Genomic DNA, 18,849 nt, shown 5'->3' with positions numbered 1-18,849 from the left:
ACGTGTACAAAGACATAATGTTCAATTCTTGCCCAGGCATCAACTGCTAAAATGAAGGTACATTAGATGCTGGTGGAGGAGCAATCAATAAGCCCCATTCTTAGGAAATTTTTTAAACAGAACGTTGTGATCCATATTTTTCGTGAAAGACTATGCTTTCTACATTGAAAATAGAAATTAGAAGGTATATGTTTCACCGCCATACAGGGCAGATGCAAAGGAATTTAATGGACCTAGCGATTAATATAGATAAACAATGGTCAAGTTGCTGCAGCTTTCCTTCCAAATCTAAAGTTGCCTGCTGTGTTGGCAGCCTTTTGTCATGTAAAGTATTGTTACTGATATAGGAGATGTTTATGTAAAAACAAACTATGCCAGATGTTCCACCATTCTATAGTGGCATGACCGTCCAGTAACCATTTTTTTAAATCTCTGAGCTTGCGGTAGAAAACCTGGCAGTTGGAAGTGTCTATCAAGTCTGAGGACCTGGAGATTGATTGGATTAAGTTAGGGTCACACAATAAGGTAAACTGGCTGTAGACAGTTTGTGTTTTTTTATAACGTTACTGAATGTAGTGGTACACTGTTATACTAACATTGGTTCCCAAGGGTTCTCAGCCTGATAAGGGGGAGTGATTCAAGGATGTGAATCTATGAAAGGTCTGAGGGTCTGATTACGACTTTGGCGGTGCAGGAGTGGGGCAGTGGAGCAGGGCGTTACACCACCGCCACGCTTCTGCACTGCCAATGTCGACCGTCTGCCAGATTAGGAGTTTTCTACTGGTCTGGCGGGCGGTCCTTTGGCGTTTCCACCGCAGTACCTTTGAAAGAGGTACAGCAATGGGAACACCAAAGCAAGTTCCCGCATGGCATGGACTGTGTAGTCAATGCTGTGCAGGAACCGGGCATGTATGCACACAGGAGGGCATACCATGTGCCCCCCTGCATGCATCCCAGTGCAGCAGGGGCCCCTGTAGGACCTCCTCAGTTTCCCCACCACCAGCCTTTTCATGGAGGGCTCACCGCAATGAAAAGGCTGGTGGTGGGGAAACTGAGAATATGCTTGGCGGTGCCACCACGCCACCTCTAGGGAACGCGGTTGCGGTGGTCCCAAAATGGTCCGACCACTTTACTTGTAATAGGGCAGTCGACAACTGGTGCGGCGGTCCCCAACCGCCACCGCACCTCCACCATGGGCCCTAAGACTCAATCCTTCAACAGCTGAACTATCACTTGGGTAACACAGCCCTTATAGACTCATGCCTCAGAAAGCAGACAGCACACAATGTGACAGAGTGAACCACTGCATTAGTCTCAGCTAGCAAGTTGTAACAGACACTAAGAATCACTAGTTGATTCACATAAAAGAATTTTAAAGTCCTTTTTCTGGGTTTCTGCAAACTTGTGACAAGAGCAAGCAGGACATGTGAAAGCCTCATTCAGGCCCAGAAATGAATGTACGTGTGAGTCTGGAACCTCCCTGCATACATAATATATTCTTATATTTACAATATGTGATATCTCCGATAAGGAAAGAGTCTTATAGTTAAAACCAGTGACCTGGTAGGATGCTATATGTGCAAATTATCTCACCCAGATTTGCAGTGTGAAACTAAAGATGACATCTAGGGCTGAGATTAAAACCACCTTATTAGCTGGAACAGAAAATACTTACAGAGGTGAATAGTCTCCCGTATTAAGTGCAATTCTTTTGCTATTTCTATGAAAATGTTCTGAATATTCCAAGCTTGGTAGAAGGAAGGTATTTAAAGCACCTGTAAGATCCACTGCTGGAGAATTACAGCACAACATCATTCTGAAGAAGCCTTTCCAATTGTGAGGTCAGTTTCAGAAGTGAGTTGCTCTGCAAATAAGGTATCACAAATGCTGCATGTATGAATTAGGTACAAACAGACTCAATAATCAGAGGCAGCAACGTGAGGCTTACTTACTTGTTATGCCGCTGGTTGCCCTGTGCATTGTTCATCGATGCAGCAGCATCTCCCAACACTAACCTGCCCTTCTGGTGGTAGGCGTAGGATTCTTCACACTCTGTAACGGTTTGGGGGCATCAGGCAAAGTTCTGGTCTCCCTACCCATTCAGTGTGGGCAGACCTTCGGTTTGGCTATGGCAGTGAATACTCTGTCATCTTCATAGTCAAATCTCTCCCACGCCCTAGCTGAAAAAGGGCTGTCGGAGAAATGGCTATATGTCCGCCCAACCAATCAGGATGAGCGGAAATGCAGCCATTTTTTTTACTGTCCATCACCGCCAGCCAAACCCTGGTGGTGAGTGACAGTAAAAATCAAATAATGCTCACCCCACCATGGGAGATGACTCCCATGGCTAGGGGAGCATTACTTTTTATTTTCAAAAAGAAAATCCAATCTGCCAAAATATAAATGAGCCTCTTGGGCTCAACACTTTTGGCCCATATCTCCCAAAAAGGACTTCTTGTATGATATCAGAAGTTTAGCTACACATTTCATTATAATGGTATGAAACTGACCAGTCCAAGATGGTGCTACTTCCTTTCAGGTTAAAATAAAGTTATCTTAGGCCACTCTGCCAAAGCAAAATCCTAAGAAAATATATAGACATTTCATGTGTGAATGAATGTCTTACCTGCCCATTTCTGAGAAAACTGCTTTGCTCCACATTCCAGGTAGATGACCTTTGCTTTCCTAGGTGAGTAAATGATTCTTGGTTCTGCATTTCATCAGAGACATAGATTTCCGATGAAGAGTTGTCTACTTCTTCCGAACAGTCAGGGGGAGGCTGGGTTCGATATCCACCCCAATGCAGCTTCTTCAGCCTGTGCATAATTTAGACATACATGCTATCAATCCCCAGTTTGAAGGAGTTTCTAAGACAATATTTTGGCGCCTTGGTCGTGACCTCTATTTCCCTAATTTAGGGCTGTGAGTATCAAGATTATCAGCTGTTTTTCTGTCCTTCCCTAGGTATCATTATTGTTAACAATGCTTGTCAATACAATAACTTTAAGCAGTAGCATTTTGATTGTGGAATTAGCTTTCTAAAATGTGAACTACTTACTAAGTAGTGTAAAGTACCTTCATCAGCTACAAAAATGTACCAGATTTTCCTATATAGTCCAATTACATTTCCCTACTTCCTTTCCCACTATGTGGCAGCAAATTACAGGATTTTAGAATTCCACTCAAAAATCAGAACTGCTTGTCAAAAGAAGTCACATCTAGATGACAAAGTTACTTGTACACCTAGTTCTCCATCTTGCATAAAATATAAGTTTCATACTATTTATCTTCTAAAGCAAGTCAATCACAATCAATTTTGATCACAACAAAATACATTTGAGACCAGAGTACAGAGGACGTGGCTGTCTGCCAAACAAGATGGCCATTTGATTCCAGTGCTCTAAGCAATTGGCGATCTAATCCATATATGATCCTGTAAATCTACAAGGCTTACCTCAGACATCTGCATAGTTTGCTGGGTGCCAGAGCTGCAGAAATGGGGCCCATCAGTGGCGTCCCAGAGGTAGGTATCGGCAGCTGTGACCTGCTGTAGCAGGGTCGCTGTCTGAGGCCTCAGAGGCCTGGCAGGACCAGGAGCCACCAGTGCACCTGAAGACTTGACCGTGCTCTTACCATCATGTTGGTCGAGCAACATCCCCTATGGGCCTGGTTGCTCTTGCAAGTGTGGTCGATTTGGGAGCTTCGTTCTGTATACAAGAGGCCGGAGCATGCATCCTATCAAGAGGTTGGTGGGCACTGGTTCAGATCCTGAAGGTCGCCCCGTGAGGCTCAGGCCTGACGTGTGGAACATAAGAGGTAGCTTTGAGTGTGCTGGCCAGAAGATGCCTCCCATTATGACAACCAGAGCACCTGTGTTATGTGGGGGCTGGTGAGTAGTGGAGCGTTTTGCCAGTCCTTGTAGTCTAGCTGCCCACCACTGCATTTGATTCACGTGAAGACTCACTGGTTAGACATCTCTGACTGAGTTCCTGCTGGTTGTAGAGAGCACTGTGGTGACTGGCACTCCGAAACACTAAATGGATTAGTCTGCAGTAGTTTGACAGAGAACTACGGTGAAGAGGGTGGAGTGCCAACCGATGGAAGATTAGCTATGACTGATGTGGCTGAAGGGATTAGTTACTTACCTGTAATCCTAGTTCTAATCCAGGGGTATACTCATCAAAGTCATAATCTATGAATAATCCCCGCCCACGTGCGGGATCCCGGAGCATATAGAAAATACATATATATACATATATATGCATATGTGAAAACATATACATGCAGCCTAAATTGTTTCAAACATGGCAAAAATGCTGAAATTACATAGGTTTGCATTGTAGTACCCCTAACCCATAAGGAAAAAAGGAAGCACTAAACCAATTGTCACACAACAATGCTTTATTGCCATAAAGCAAACTTGTAATTGCAGGCATTTGCCTGTAGGCTGCAGTAGAGTATCAAGAAAACAAAGAAAACTGACACCTTGCCTTTAAGGCATTAGAGTAGGGGGACCGTGCCTTTAAGACCTGCAGGAGACTCCCTGCTCCCATGATGCACCACAGGTGACAGTTAGGTCAGTTCTTTTTGACGGTGCACACGCACCTGAGTAGATCTGCAATCAATAAACAATAACTTGAGGAGAATGCTCGTCCGGGGAGGTGGGTGGTTCGCTTATGACTTTGATGAGTATACCCCTGGATGAGAACTAGGATTACAGGTAAGTAACTAATCCTTCTCATCCAGGGGATACTCATCAATAGTCATAATCTATGAATAGAATAGCAAGCCCATACCCAAAATCTCGCGGACGAGCAATAAAGCATCTAGAACATGCAGTAACATCACATTCGCATAGCAGTTATACAAACAAATTCCTTAAAGAGGCCTGCCCCACCTGGGCTTCGGCCTGTGCGTCCAAATCTAGGCAATAATGGCGTGTAAAGGTATGTATAGAACGCCATGTAGCTGCTTTGCAAATTTCAGAAATGGGAACGTTGCGAAGGAGCGCTACAGTAGAAGCTTTCCCTCTAGTAGAGTGTGCTCTTGGTCTAACCTGCAGAACCTTGTGGGCCAGTTGATATGACAAGGCTATGCAGGAAACAATCCATCTAGAAATAGACCTTTTGGAAGCAGCCAGCCCGGTATTTGTTGGACTGTAATTGACAAAGAGCCTGTCAGACTTTCTAAGCGAAAGGGTTTTTGCAAGATAAAATTTCAATACCCTCCGGAGGTCTAGAGAATGTAAAGCTCTCTCCGGGGGAGTGGTTGGCTGAGGAAAGAAAGTGGGCAGTGTGATAACCTGATTAATGTGGAAATCCGAGACCACCTTGGGCAGGAAGCTCGGATGAGTACGTAGTACCACTCTAGTGGCGTGGAAAACAGTGTAAGGTTCCTTGCAGCACAGGGCCTGAACCCTGCGGGCAGAAGTGATGGCAACTAAGAAGGCAGCCTTCCAGGTCAGATGCTGCAAGGACGCCTTATGAATAGGTTCGAAAGGAGCCCCCATCAAATTGGAGAGAACTATGTTGAGCTCCCAGGGAGGAGAAGGAGACCTCACTGGTGGAAATACTTTTTTAAGCCCTTCTAGGAAATCTTTGACTACCGGCAGCTGGAAGAATTAGGCCTGGGTAGGAGATTTTCTATAAGCTGTGATAGCAGCTAAGTGGACTCTGATAGAAGTGTACTTTAAACCAGACTTTGCCAAGTGCAATAAGTAGGGGAGAATAACCTGTTCTTGACCCTGGATTGGATCAAGAGCGTTATCTCTACACCAAATGTAGAACCTCTTCCACTTGAAGGCATAAGACTTCCTAGTGGAGGGCCTTTTTGCTTCTCGAAGAATGTTCATAACGTCTGCCGGAAGATCTAAATGTCCGTACTGGATGACTTCAGGAGCCATGCCGTCAAGCGAAGGGAGGGGAGGTTGGGATGGAACACTCTCACCTGGTTCTTGGTCAGTAAGTTCGGCAGGCAAGGCAATCTCCGGTGTGGCACTTCTGACAGCTGGAGAAGATCCGGATACCACCACTGGCGGGGCCACTCCGGAGCTATTAGGATCATCCTTGATCTGGTCCTGTAGAATTTCTGTATGACCGCTGGGATGAGAGGGAGAGGAGGAAAAGCGTACAGCAATGTCTGCGACCAGCTGATCAAAAGTGCGTTCCCCGTGATCCCTGTTGGGGAAACCTGGAGGCGAAGACGGGGCATTTTTTGTTTGCCGCGTCTGCGAACAGGTCGATGTCCGGTACTCCCCACTGCCGGAAGATCTCTTGGGCGAAGTCTTCGTTGAGCACCCAGTCGTGCGCTTCTACGAAGTCTCTGCTGAGGCCATCTGCCTGCACGTTCAGGGTTCCTGGCAGGTGTACTGCGATGATTGAAAGACCTTTCGCCAGTAGCCACCGCCAAATGGACTGAGCCTCCAGAGACAGGACTCGTGACTTGGTGCCTTCCTGCTTGTTCAGATGGAACATAGTTGTTGTATTGTCTGTCTGAATCTGAACGTGGCTGGTTTGGATAGAAGGATACAGGGATTTGAGAGCCAGATGGACTGCTCGTAGCTCAAAAAATGTATGTGATAACTTCTTTCGGTATTGGACCAGAGACCTTGTACCTGAAGCTGGTCCATATGAGCACCCCAGCCCTGCATTGAGGCATCTGAGACCACTGTCTGTGTCGGAGGCGTCTGATGGAAGGGGACGCCTTGAAGCAGATGGGAGCGTTTCATCCACCATCTGATGGAATCTCAGGCGGCTTGGTGGAGAAAAACAAGATCTTCCCAGCGACCTGACCTCTGCGACCACTGATCTTCTAGCGCTTGTTGTAGAGGTCGCATGTGAAGGCGTGCATTGGGTACAATGTAAATGGACGAAGCCATCTGTGTGAGAGTAGGGTCTGCTTTCTTTGTTCACCCCCACTTTTTGCTTTTGCTTTACTGGTTTTCGACTTAGATGTGGCTGTGGGCCTGCTAATCAGACCCATAGCCCTGCTGTTCTCTCTCTAAATTAATACTATGTACTTTAGGTGCATAACCTAATTGGATAGGATCACCTTATTGGCCCCTGTACAGTGTACCTTAGGTACCCAGGGCATAGGTGTACCCTAGGCCTACCAGGGGCTGCAGCATGTATTATGCCACCCCTGGCCTGGCCTTCCATTATGACACAACTGGCTGATCACTCAGCTGGGGCAAGGTCGTGTAATCACCCCTTGCTTAGGTGTAGTATTCCTATACCTATCTTATATATAGACACATGTGTACCTATCAGCCACTCCTATGGCAGGCCTTAACAATCCTGGAGGCAGAGTGCTTGGTAACATGTGAGATAGTGCTCTAGCATGAGCTGAGCCTGTCTGCAGCTTTCGGAACCATGTCCTTATAGCTGTTCTATGATATAGCCTACCATATACTCTTAAAGTGCCTTATAATCTTAGACGGTTATGGTAACTATGGTTTGGCTTTATCAAAACATGTCGTGTAAGGTGTCTAACACTTTGGAATAATACCCCCATCCCATTTCTGGTGATGAGGATATTATCCCTCCCTTCTAGAGGGAGAAGACATGTTGAAACCTACTTACCCGGTTAAAGTTAACCAGAGCCCCAGCATCACAAAATGGATGCTGCTGCCACGACACAAGTCTGACCTCCTGCTGCTGGGAGTGATCCCGTCACGGGAGGCTTGGACAATAGGTTTCCTGCCTTGGGAGGTGCGAGCACCACCCCAGACAGGCCTTAGTGTATTGGGGCAGGGAGGGATGAAAGAAACTAGACACTGCCTGGGGCACACAAGGTGTCCCATGCATAGTCCAGTTCAAACCGGTGCTGGGACACTCCAGCCCCAGTCCTGGCGCGAAACTGTACAAAGGGAAGATGGTGTAACCACCCACCTCCCAGGTCCCACCCATAAGGCGTGACCTAGCAGGCAACCCAGCCCCCCAGATTAGTATAAGTGTGGTAGCTGGGCCCCAGGAGATTAGATTATCCTGAACCTGCAACTTGAACAGAAACTCTGGACCTTCAACATTCGACGAAAGAAAAAGACTGAAGAATCTCCCTTGTGGCCAAGGAGTGGCTACCCTGTGCGAACAGGCACCATCAAGAGACTTACCCTTTGCTTTGCTGAAGTTCTACGAGGGACCGACTGCAGAGCCCGACCAGAGCCTTGACTTCCAGACTTCTCCGACCCTGATCCACATCCACAGCCGAGCTGAGATCCGTGGAGGCGACGAGAGACGTGGGACCGGCTACCTGGGAAAAGTGGCGAGTATCTTCCAGCGCAGCTTCTGAGGCACCCTCGAAGTTGTGCACCGGGGATTGAGAAGCCCCAAGCACCATCTGCACCGAAGATCAGCCCCCCACACTCCACGAGTCCTGCGTGGGGCCCTTCTGCATTTTCCTGCTTGCCGCGTCTGTCCGGTTGCTTGCCCGCTGGCTAGCAACCTTTGTGACGACACACCTACGATTTTCCACTGCTGTTTTGGCTCCTCCAGACTGGCTCCTGCTCCTCTGCAAAAGAAAGCACCCCATACCTTCCTGGTCTGCACCAGAAGCAAGTCCTCCATTCTTCGTGGGTTCCGCTTGCCAAGGCTTGGTGAGTCCTAGTTCGACTTCGCCGCCGCCGACAGCAAGAGCCTTCGTGGGACAGCTCGCCTCCTGGTCCTGGTCGTCCTCGACGTCTTCTGGTACCCGTGGCTGCTGCGACAAGCTTCACCTCTTCACCTACAATCTTCACGACATCGCCTGTTTTCTTCCTGGTTCCACGTGGTCACTGGCTAGTGACCCAGACTCTGTCCCCTCTGCTTGCAGGTATCCTTCCTTCTTGATCCCGGCCTTGGGATCCACCGGACACTCTTCACTGACTGCCTGTCAGCAACTTTCCTTCAGGCATCCATAGAAGTCCACGACGAAACCCGACGCAAGTTCACACCTATGCACCCGCAGCCCGTGGGCTAGGTAACTTGAGTACTTCGGTGCTCACAAGGGTATTGACTATCCTAGGGTCTAGTTTCCGAGTCTCGACTTTCTAGCTATACCAGAAGTGTCCTAAAACTGCTTATTTCTGAACTGTACTATTTCTAGCGATTATACGCATTACGCGTGAGTGTTTCCACTCTGCACCTGAATCCCGTGGGCCTCCCACTTCCTAACCTTTGGTAGTATAGTGTAGCCCCAGCGATTCCCTAGGCCTAGGCCTATCCTATTTCCGTGACAGTGGTCCTTATACCACTTACTTAGTATATGGTTTGCGTGGCCTCTAGGGCCTAACTGTATTACTTACCTGTGTGACTTAATGTATGCTTGAATAAGACTGTGTTGTACTTACCTCGAATCTCCTAAAGAGTGCTGAGGGTTTGACTAGAATAAATACACTTTATTTTATATATATATCTGTTGTGGTGTCCTTTCATTTGGTATTCAAGGGATTATATATGGTATAACAGCTGGCTTCACATGCCATTCAGAGTTTAGCCTAAGACTGCTCTTGTCCATGCTACCACTAGGATAGCTGGTCTATAAGGTTGACTTTACAACCAATCACCATAAGGGTTGTTTGGACTGATACAAGGTGTACACTAGAATTAGTGACATCATATATCCGGCCAACTTCTCACACCATCGACGCCAGAAGTGAAGACACTTGCCTGGCTGTGGGGAATGCAGTGTCGAGAAGCGTGTGGCATTTCTGGAGCATGGATAATAACCTCTCCTCCGAAGGACACACGCTTGCCTTTGCGGAGTCCAGAGAGGCGCCTAGATAGTGTATCCGCTGAGTGGGATTGAGGGCTGACTTTTTGTAGTTGACTTGTAATCCCAATGACTGTAGTAGATTGAGGCAGAACGAGAGATGGCTCTGGAGTAGAACAGGAGTGGAACTCTTCAGGAGCCAGTCGTCTAGATAGGGATAGACGAAGATCTTCCGCTTGTGGAGGAAGGCAGCTACCACCGCCATACACTTGGAGAATGTCCGTGGGGCGGATTTGAGGCCGAACAGCAGAACTCTGTACTGGTAGTGCTGACGAGAGATCTGAAACCTGAGGAATTTTCGATGTTTCACTGAGACAGGAATATGAAAATAGGCGTCCTGCAGGTCGATGGCACACATCCAGTCTCCCTGGTGAAGGTGCGGGAAGATTTAATGCAGGGCTAGCATTCTGAACTTTTCCTTCTTCACAAATCCGTTGAGCAGACGCAGGTCGAGGATGGGTCTGTACTCTTTGACTACTCCTCGCTTTTGAACTAGAAAATAACAGGAGTATACTCCTTGATTTCTTTGGAGGGATGGTACTTCCTCTATGGTGTTCTTGGAGCGGAGAGTAGCTACTTCGTCCAGTAAAAGCTGATTTTGAATTTGAGGAAGGTGCTGCCACTGTGGGGGTACTTGCAGAGGGGGAGACTTGAACCTCAGCAAGTAGCCATGCTGTACAATATTCAGTACCCATTTGTCTCTTGTAATGGCTTCCCACTCTTCCAGGTGAAAACTGATACTTCCTCCTACCGGAGTGGCGAAGGGGCGCGGAGGAAGTAAGGCCTCACTGCTTGGAAGGCTGCTTGGTGGAGGACTGTTGCTGTTTGGCGTTTCCTCTCCCTCTGCCACGACCCCTTTGTTGGAATTGGGGTCTCTGCTGGTTCTGAGAGGACCATTGAGGTGTTTGAACACACTGATGAAAGGGACGTTTGTCGCCCTGACGAAAGCGCTTTCGATATTCCTTGCGCTTCTCCAGCCCAACAGCCTTGACGGTGTCCATCGCTGCTTTCATTTTGTTCATTTGGTCATCAGCGTGAGCACCAAATAAGGATGAACCGTTAAAAGGGAAGTTAAGAATTTTCTTTTGAGCATCAGGCTTGAGGCCCGTTAGTCTCAGCCAGGCTGAACGTTGAGAGCATACGCCATGGGAGTATCCATGTGCGGCGAGGTCCGAAGCATCCGCAGCCTGACTTATGATCTGATTGGCTACAAGCCCACCCTCAAGGAGAATTTCGTTGAAATCCTGTCGGTCTTCCCTTGGAAGCTTTTCAGCAAATCTGGAGAGTGAATCCCAAAGTGAACGATCATAACGCCCCAGAAGGGCTGAAGCACTCACCACTTTCATGTATGAAGCAGATGTGTTGCACATCTTTTTGCCATAGGAATCCATCTGTTTACTGTCTTTCTCTGGGGGGACAGAAGAGGAAACAGACACAGAGTGCGACTTCATGGCAGCCGCCACAATAACTGAGTCCGCTGGCGGGTCCGCCCTTAGGAATAAGGGATCCTCGGCTGGAGCCTTATACTTCTTGGCGATCCTTGAAGGCACAGAGCCCACCGTAGCAGGAGTGAGAAAAGTGTCCATAGCTGGCTCCAACAGCCCTGGCACCAATGGAAGTAACGGTCTGGGTGCTGATCGGTGATGTAAAGTATCAAATATAATCGATGTGGGAACCACAGGGGTGTGCAATGTGATGTTCAATTTCTGCGCACCTCTACCCAGGACCTCAGAGAAAGTAGCGATGTCATCAATAGGAGACACTCGTGATGGAGGAGAGGAGGAAAAGGTCAGAGAATAGTCCCAGACCTAGGACCTCGTGGAGGAGGACCATTTGGGTGATCTTGTGCGTCGCCTCTTGTGGGGACGGTCACTGTGATGAGCCCTGGACCGTGATCTGTGTCTAGAAGGAGATCTTGGCCTTCTGTGAGGAGAAGAATGATCCCTGGATCGTGACCGGCGTGTAGAAGGTGACCTTGGCCTACCAGGAAGAGACTTGGTTCTACGCGGAGAAATCCTGGAGGGCGAATACGTGCAAGAATAGTCCGAGCCTGTACTTCTGCAGCCACCTGTACCCACATTCTCCAACCAGCGAGGTGAAAGTCCAAACTTCTCTGTCGCCTTAGGTGATTTCTCCGGAGAAATCTGTACGATATGTAGACCTGGAGATGATGATAGATCCCTTGATGATGATCTAGATCTGGTTCTAATCTGCTCCGTGGCCACTGCAGTTCTATCCCTCGACGTTGAACGTCTCGACGTCGACGATGTTTGCGCCACCATCGGTGCCGATTTCTGGGAATGCCGCTCCGCTCTCGACGTTGGTCTCGACGCCGATCGCCTACGGCGATGCGGAGACATCGACATCGACCTTCATCGTCGAGCTGGTGACTTCGACATCTGTCTTCGCCGTCGAGTTGGCGACATTGACGTCGACCTTCGCCGTCGAGTTGGCGACTTTGACGTCGACCATCGCCGGCGGTCCGGTGTTTTCGACGTCGATCTTCCATGACATTGAGTTGAGGATAACCTCCTCGACGTCGAATGATGACCCTTTGACGCAGAACTTGACGTTGACAGGTCCACTTGTGGCGAGACATACGTTGTCGCAGCTCTCGACGCTGACCCCCTCGAGGTCGACGGAGAGTGTCTCGACGTCGACGGAGACTGTCCGGATCTCATCGGACTAACAGCCTTCGAGCCCGAAGTGCCATGCCTCGACGCCGACTTACTTGTATGCGGCGGAGAATCTCGACGTCGAGATGGATCTCTTGACGCAGAAGAAGCCATGGGTCTTTTAGACAGTGACTTCGACGTTGACGGCGAATCTCCTGGAACCTGGTCTTCCTGGGATCAGGAGAGGTGGTATGTCGCCATTTCTGAAGTCGTCTAGCTGAAGAGGGTGGTTTGAAGGATGTATGGTCACCTTCCTGGCGGTTTCTTTCCTTCTCCAGCTGGGCATGCAGCTTTATGCACTCTCTATCGTGCAGAGTGCGCCTGGAAAATTTCTGGCAGTGGGGGCACTGGTCAGGATTGTGTGAAGTTGGAAGACACACAATACACATCCTAATGGGCACAGCGGGACCGCCGCACCTCTGGCGGTCAGTCCCGTTCACCGTTACGGTGTCCGCCCGCCATCGTAATGGGCTCCTTAGAATATTGCTAGTCATTTTTAAGACTTTTATCGCCATACAACTCTGTGATACTACTTTTTTGTGAACCTTTACAAGTCATGACTCACATGGCTCACGGTTATCGTTTCCTCCTTCTAACACGCTCCACAGCGATTTGCACTTAGTTTTATTTTCTCATGATGATTATTACGCTTTTAACACACAATAACTATTTTATCACAGCTTTGGCTCTTTCCTTACAGTACTGAGCATTACAACGGTTTTGTTCCACAGACGTGTATGATTACTGGGCACCACATAAGTATAAGATGATTACATTGTGTCATATTGTCACTGTGGATTATTCATAACAGGATGGTTTCCTCATTGCACTTAATTTTCTTCATATTATAGATTTGTCACCTGGAGAAGGGCTAGGTGCCCGAAATGCATTGGGTCGCATGAAGTAGGAGGAGGACAATCATAATTCATAATTCGTAATTGATGACTTCTTGTGAGCATTTGATTGCTATGAATTGAATTTCAAGTTCATACAATTTTGGGTAAATACATGAAATATCCAATCATAAACTCTGGATGATTCCTTTTTTTGAACTATTAAATGTGAAACACCCTCCATAGGGTTCAGATTGTGCCTAGAGGGACCATCCATATTCCGGGTGCGCTACTGCATTTACTTGTATATTCAACACTCTAGACCGGAGCAATACCCCAGGAGCACATAAAAAATAAATAACATTTCAATTTTGATTTTCGTATCGGATACAGAGGTTGTGTGCGGACATCAAAACTTGAGTATTTGTTTTTGACGTTCCCACGGTGGTGCCCTGAAGATGGGCACCGCAATGGGAACGCCAAAAACATTTCCTGCATGGCATGGACTGTAAAGTCCATGCCATGCAGGAACTGGTTTGCATGCACACAGAGGGGCACATGTTGTGCGCCCATGTGTGCATCCACAGGGCATGAGGCACCAGGTTGTTTCCTCTCTGTCACAGTTTTCATGGTGGTGTAACTGCCATGAAAACTGAGGCAGAGAGAAAACGTGTATTATGCTTGGCGGGACTGCTGTGGTCCCACCAAGCATATTACTCCTTCCTGACCGCAGCAACACCGCCAGGCAGGGCAATGGTGGTCTGACCGCTCTTATCGTAATAGGGCTGCCAGGAGACCCCCACAACTGCACTCCCATGGTGGACCGCCAGACTTGTAATTGGCCACTATCTGCCTAGCTGCAGATTCCTTACCTTACAATAATAATCCTGTGCTTGGACAAAATATTGAATAAACAGATTGTGATACAAAAATGTTGTGTCAATAATATCGGGATGTTAAAAATATTGTAGACAATCAATATCAAAGGCAAGAATATTGTTTAAAGTGTTGCTTTTACATTGTTGTTAAAAAATTGATTTGGGAAATATCGCTATATATAATATGATTTGTAAGTGTTATTTTGTATACAAACCTATACATTTCGGTTATGGCCTCTTTTGATCAGGAGACAGCCTCCCATTTGACCATGAGTTTGTTATTACTAATCACCAAAGAACTCTATGGTTCAGGTGGGATTAGACTTTCCCTGTTCCTTAGCTGTGACTTGTCCCGGACTAGTGCGATAGGAAAAGGATAGCTATCATGGCGGTCAAGTAATGTCATATCTTTATATCATGCCATGCCCGAAAATCCGAAAAGGATAAAATCAATATGGATTTTGCAATTGCCCCTCATGAACGTTGGTTTTGCATCAAAATCTGATGGAAATCGACCATTACATGGACTCAGACCAAAAGAGACTATCATATCAATAATCTGAAGGGCAGCAGAATTTTTTTGGGGTGATTTCCTATGGACACAAAGAACGACTATCTTTCCAGAGTCATTCTTTTCCTTAACTAGTTAAAAGAATGGGGTATATGGTTCGAAAGACGCATTAAAATCTCCTGCGATAATCACATTGTGTCTAGGGCCCAAATCAATCAAAATGCATTCAAAGTTCTTAGGGTCTGGGAGGGTTTAGTAAAAGAGGTCGACCTGTTATAAATATTAATCAACTAATATGGGGTCCCAGACTTGGGTTTCAAACTAAAAACTAAGAGGTCACAAAAGTTAATACTGATTTTCTTAGTGGTACACTCAAGCGATATTTTAGACCATATTAAAACCCCCCTGATGGCATACCGGCTACTGATGGCACTGCTTCAATGCTTTGTGTTAAGAAACCATGCCTATGTACTTTTGTGAGCGGCCAAGTCACGTGGAAGATGCAGACATAGAATTTATCAATAAACAATCCTCAGTCTCCGTCGTCCATTTTGGACCAAATCCCAGCAATGTTCCAGGAGATAAGATGGCGAGCAGAAGCTGGATTTCCCAGGTCCTGCAGGGGTCTGCAAGCAATCAACATTGGTTGCAGAGGATTAGTTGTCAGTTCAAGATCGTTGGGGGACCCCATTGTAGGAGAGTAGGGTCTGCTTTCTATGTTCACCCCCACTTTTTGCTTTTGCTTCACTGGTTTTCGACTTAGATGTGGCTGTGGGCCTGCTAATCAGACCCACAGCCCAGCTGTTCTCTCTCTAAATTCATACTATGTACTTTAGGTACATAACCCAATTGGTAAGGATCACCTTCTAGGGCCCTGTACAGTGTACCTTAGGTACCCAGGGCATAGGTGTACCCTAGGCCAACCAGGGGCTGCAGCATGTATTATGCCAGCCCTGGCTGGCCTTCCATTATGACACAACTGGCTCATCACTCAGCTGGGGCAAGGTCCTGTAATCACCCCTTGCCTACGTGTAGTATTCCTATACCTACCTTATATATAGACACATGGGTAACCTATCAGTCACTCCTATGGCAGGCCTTAACAATCCTGAAGGCAGAGTGCTTGGTAACATGTGAGATGGTGCTCTAGCATGAGCTGAGCCTGTCTGCAGCTTTCGGAACCATGTCCTTATAGCTGTTCTATGATATCGCCTACCATATACTCTTAAAGTGCCTTATAATCCTCGCGGTTATGGTAACTATGGTTTGGCTTTATCGAAACATGTCGTGTAAGGTGTCTAACACTTTGGAATACTACCCCCACCCCATTTCTGGCGGTGAGGATAGTATTCCTCCCTTCTAGAGGGAGAAGACATGTTGAAGACCTACTACCCGATTAAAGTTAACCAGAGCCCCAGCATCACAAAATGGATGCTGCTGTCACAGACACGAGTCTGACCTCCTGCTGCTGGGAGTCCTTCCAGTGAGGGAGGCTTGGACAATAGGATTCCTGCCTTGGGAGGTGCTAGCACCACCCAAGACAGGCCTTAGTGTATTGGGGCAGGGAGGGATGAATGAAACAAGACACTGCCTGGGGCACACAAGGTGTCCCAGGCATAGTCCAGTTCAAACCGGTGCTGGGGCACTCCAGCCCCAGTCCTGGCACGAAACTGGACAAAGGGAAGGGGGTGTAACCACCCCCTCCCTGGTCCCACCCATAGGAGGGACCTAGCAGGTAACCCAGCCCCCAGATTAGTATAAGAGTGGGAGCTGAGTCCCTAGGACTTTGGATTATCCTGATAACTGAAACTTGAACAGAAACTCTGGACATTCGACTACGGAAGAAGACTGAAGAATCTCCCTTGTGGCCAAGGAGTGGCCACCTTGTGCAAACAGGCACCATCCAGCGACCTGTCGTTTGCTTTGCTCAACGTTCTACGAGGAACCGACTGCAGAGCCCGACCAGCGCCTTGACTTCCAGACTTCTCCAACCCTGATCCACATCCACAGCAAAGCTGAGATCCGTGGAGGCGACGAGAGACGTGGGACCGGCTACCTGGGAAAATTGGCTACTTGCTTCCAGCGCAGCTTCTGAGGCATCCTCGAAGTTGTGCTCTGGGGATTGAGAAGCCCCAACCCCAAGCACCATCTGCACCGAAGATCAGCCCTCCACACTCCACGAGTTCTGCGTGGGGCCCTTCTGCATTTTCCTGCTTGACGCGTCTGTCCGGTTGCTTGCCCGTTGGCTAGTGACCTCTGCGACGACGAACCTGTGACTTTCCACCACTGGTTTGGCTCCTCCAGACTGGCCCTTGCTTCCCTGTGAAAGAGAAGCACCTCAGGCCTTCCTGGTCTGCAACAGAAGTGAATCCTTCATTCTGCGTGGGTTGCGCTTGCCAAGGCTTGTTGGGTCCAAACTCGACATCCACGCCGCCGACAGCAAGAGTCCTCGTGGGACAGCTCGCCTCCTGGTTCTGGTCATCCTCGACGCCTCCTGGTACCCGTGGCTGCTGCGACAAGCTTCACCTCTTCACCTGCATCTTCACGACATTGCCTGGTTCCTTCCTGGTTCCTTCCCGGCTCCTGGCTGGTGACCTAGGCTCTGTCCCCTCTGCTTGAAGGTATCCTCCTCCTTGATTCCCTCCTTGGAATCCACCGGACACTCTTCACTGACTGCCTGTCAGCATCTTTTCTTCAGGCATCTATAGGAGTCGACGACGAAACCCGACGCAAGTTCACACCTATGCACCCGCAGCCCGTGGGCTAGGTAACTTGAGTACTCCAGTGCTCACAAGGGTATTGACTATCCTAGTGTCTAGTTTCCAAGTCTCGACTTCCTAGCTACTCCGGAAGTGTCCTAAATCTACCGTTTTCTAAACTGTACTATTGCTATTGACTTTTACGCATTACGCGTGAGTGTTTCCACTCTGCACACGAATCCCGTGGGCCTCCCACTTCCTAACTAACGCTAGTGTAGTGTAGCCCCAGCGATTCCCTAGGCCTAGGCCTATTCTATTTCCGTGACAGTGGTTCTTATACCACTTACTTAGTATATGGTTTGCGTGGCCCCTAGGGCCTAACTGTATTACTTACCTGTGTGACTTATGTATGCTTAAATAAGACTGTGTTGTACTTACCTCGAATCTCATAAAGAGTGCTGAGGGTATTTTGACTAGAATAAATACATTCTATTTTTATAATATATCTGTTGTGGTGTCCTTTCATTTGGTATTCAAGGGGTTGCAAATGGTATAACAGCTGGCTTCACATGCCATACAGAGTTTAGCCTAAGACTGCTCTTGTCCATGCTACCACTAGGATAGCTGGTCTATAAGGTTGACTTTACAACCAATCACCATAAGGGTTGTTTGGACTGACACAAGGTGTACACTAGAACTAGTGACATCATATATCAGGCCATCTTCTCACATTGGTGAGCAGCGGTTGGGATCTGAGCTTGCTGTTGTGATACCATTGCAATCTTGAGATATCAAATTGAAAGATCACAAGGATATTTGTAAGGTACATATAACATAGCTTATAAATACTTAAGTTCTACTGAACTTAGTTGTTGTAGGTTGAAGGGCCTAGCACACCCTGACTACAACTACTAGAGAGGTTTTAGTAGATACAACTAGTGTAGGTAGGTGCACACACCACACCCTCACTAGATCATGTCTCTGAGGGGAGATCAAGTTGATTCTCTCTCAGGAGGGGGATATCCTAGAAAGATACCCTCTAGATATGATACAATAACTTTTCAGGAGATGAGACAATTGTGTACCTCCAGAAAGTTAAAACAGGGTTCAAACCCTACCCTCATTTATCTAGTGGAGATCTTATAAGAATATGATGCTCAGAGAGCCTCCCAGGATGGTGCCTTAGGTACCAATGAGGGTCTACCCTCCACAGAAGATTCCCCTCACAATACCAATCCAATCCAAATTTCTTTATTTCGGCCGGTTAGGCCATAAAAGATACAATCACACAATACATTAAAAAGAATCACAGAGAATAAAAGTAGTTAATAAAATCAATAAAATCAATACACAAAGGATTGCGGGCATCTCAAACCAAGAAATTCATTAGACAGACCGGTTGTTAATTAGTTTGGACCTTATCTGCCACATAGCCATTAAAAATTTTGCAACTGCAAAGACTATGTGCGGACTAGTATTTGTTTTCAATATTCTATACACCTGGAG

The sequence above is a fragment of the Triturus cristatus genome, chromosome 12, assembly GCF_964204655.1.
Source record: "Triturus cristatus chromosome 12, aTriCri1.1, whole genome shotgun sequence".
Classification (NCBI taxonomy): domain Eukaryota; kingdom Metazoa; phylum Chordata; class Amphibia; order Caudata; family Salamandridae; genus Triturus; species Triturus cristatus.
This window is presented reverse-complemented; position numbering follows the sequence as displayed.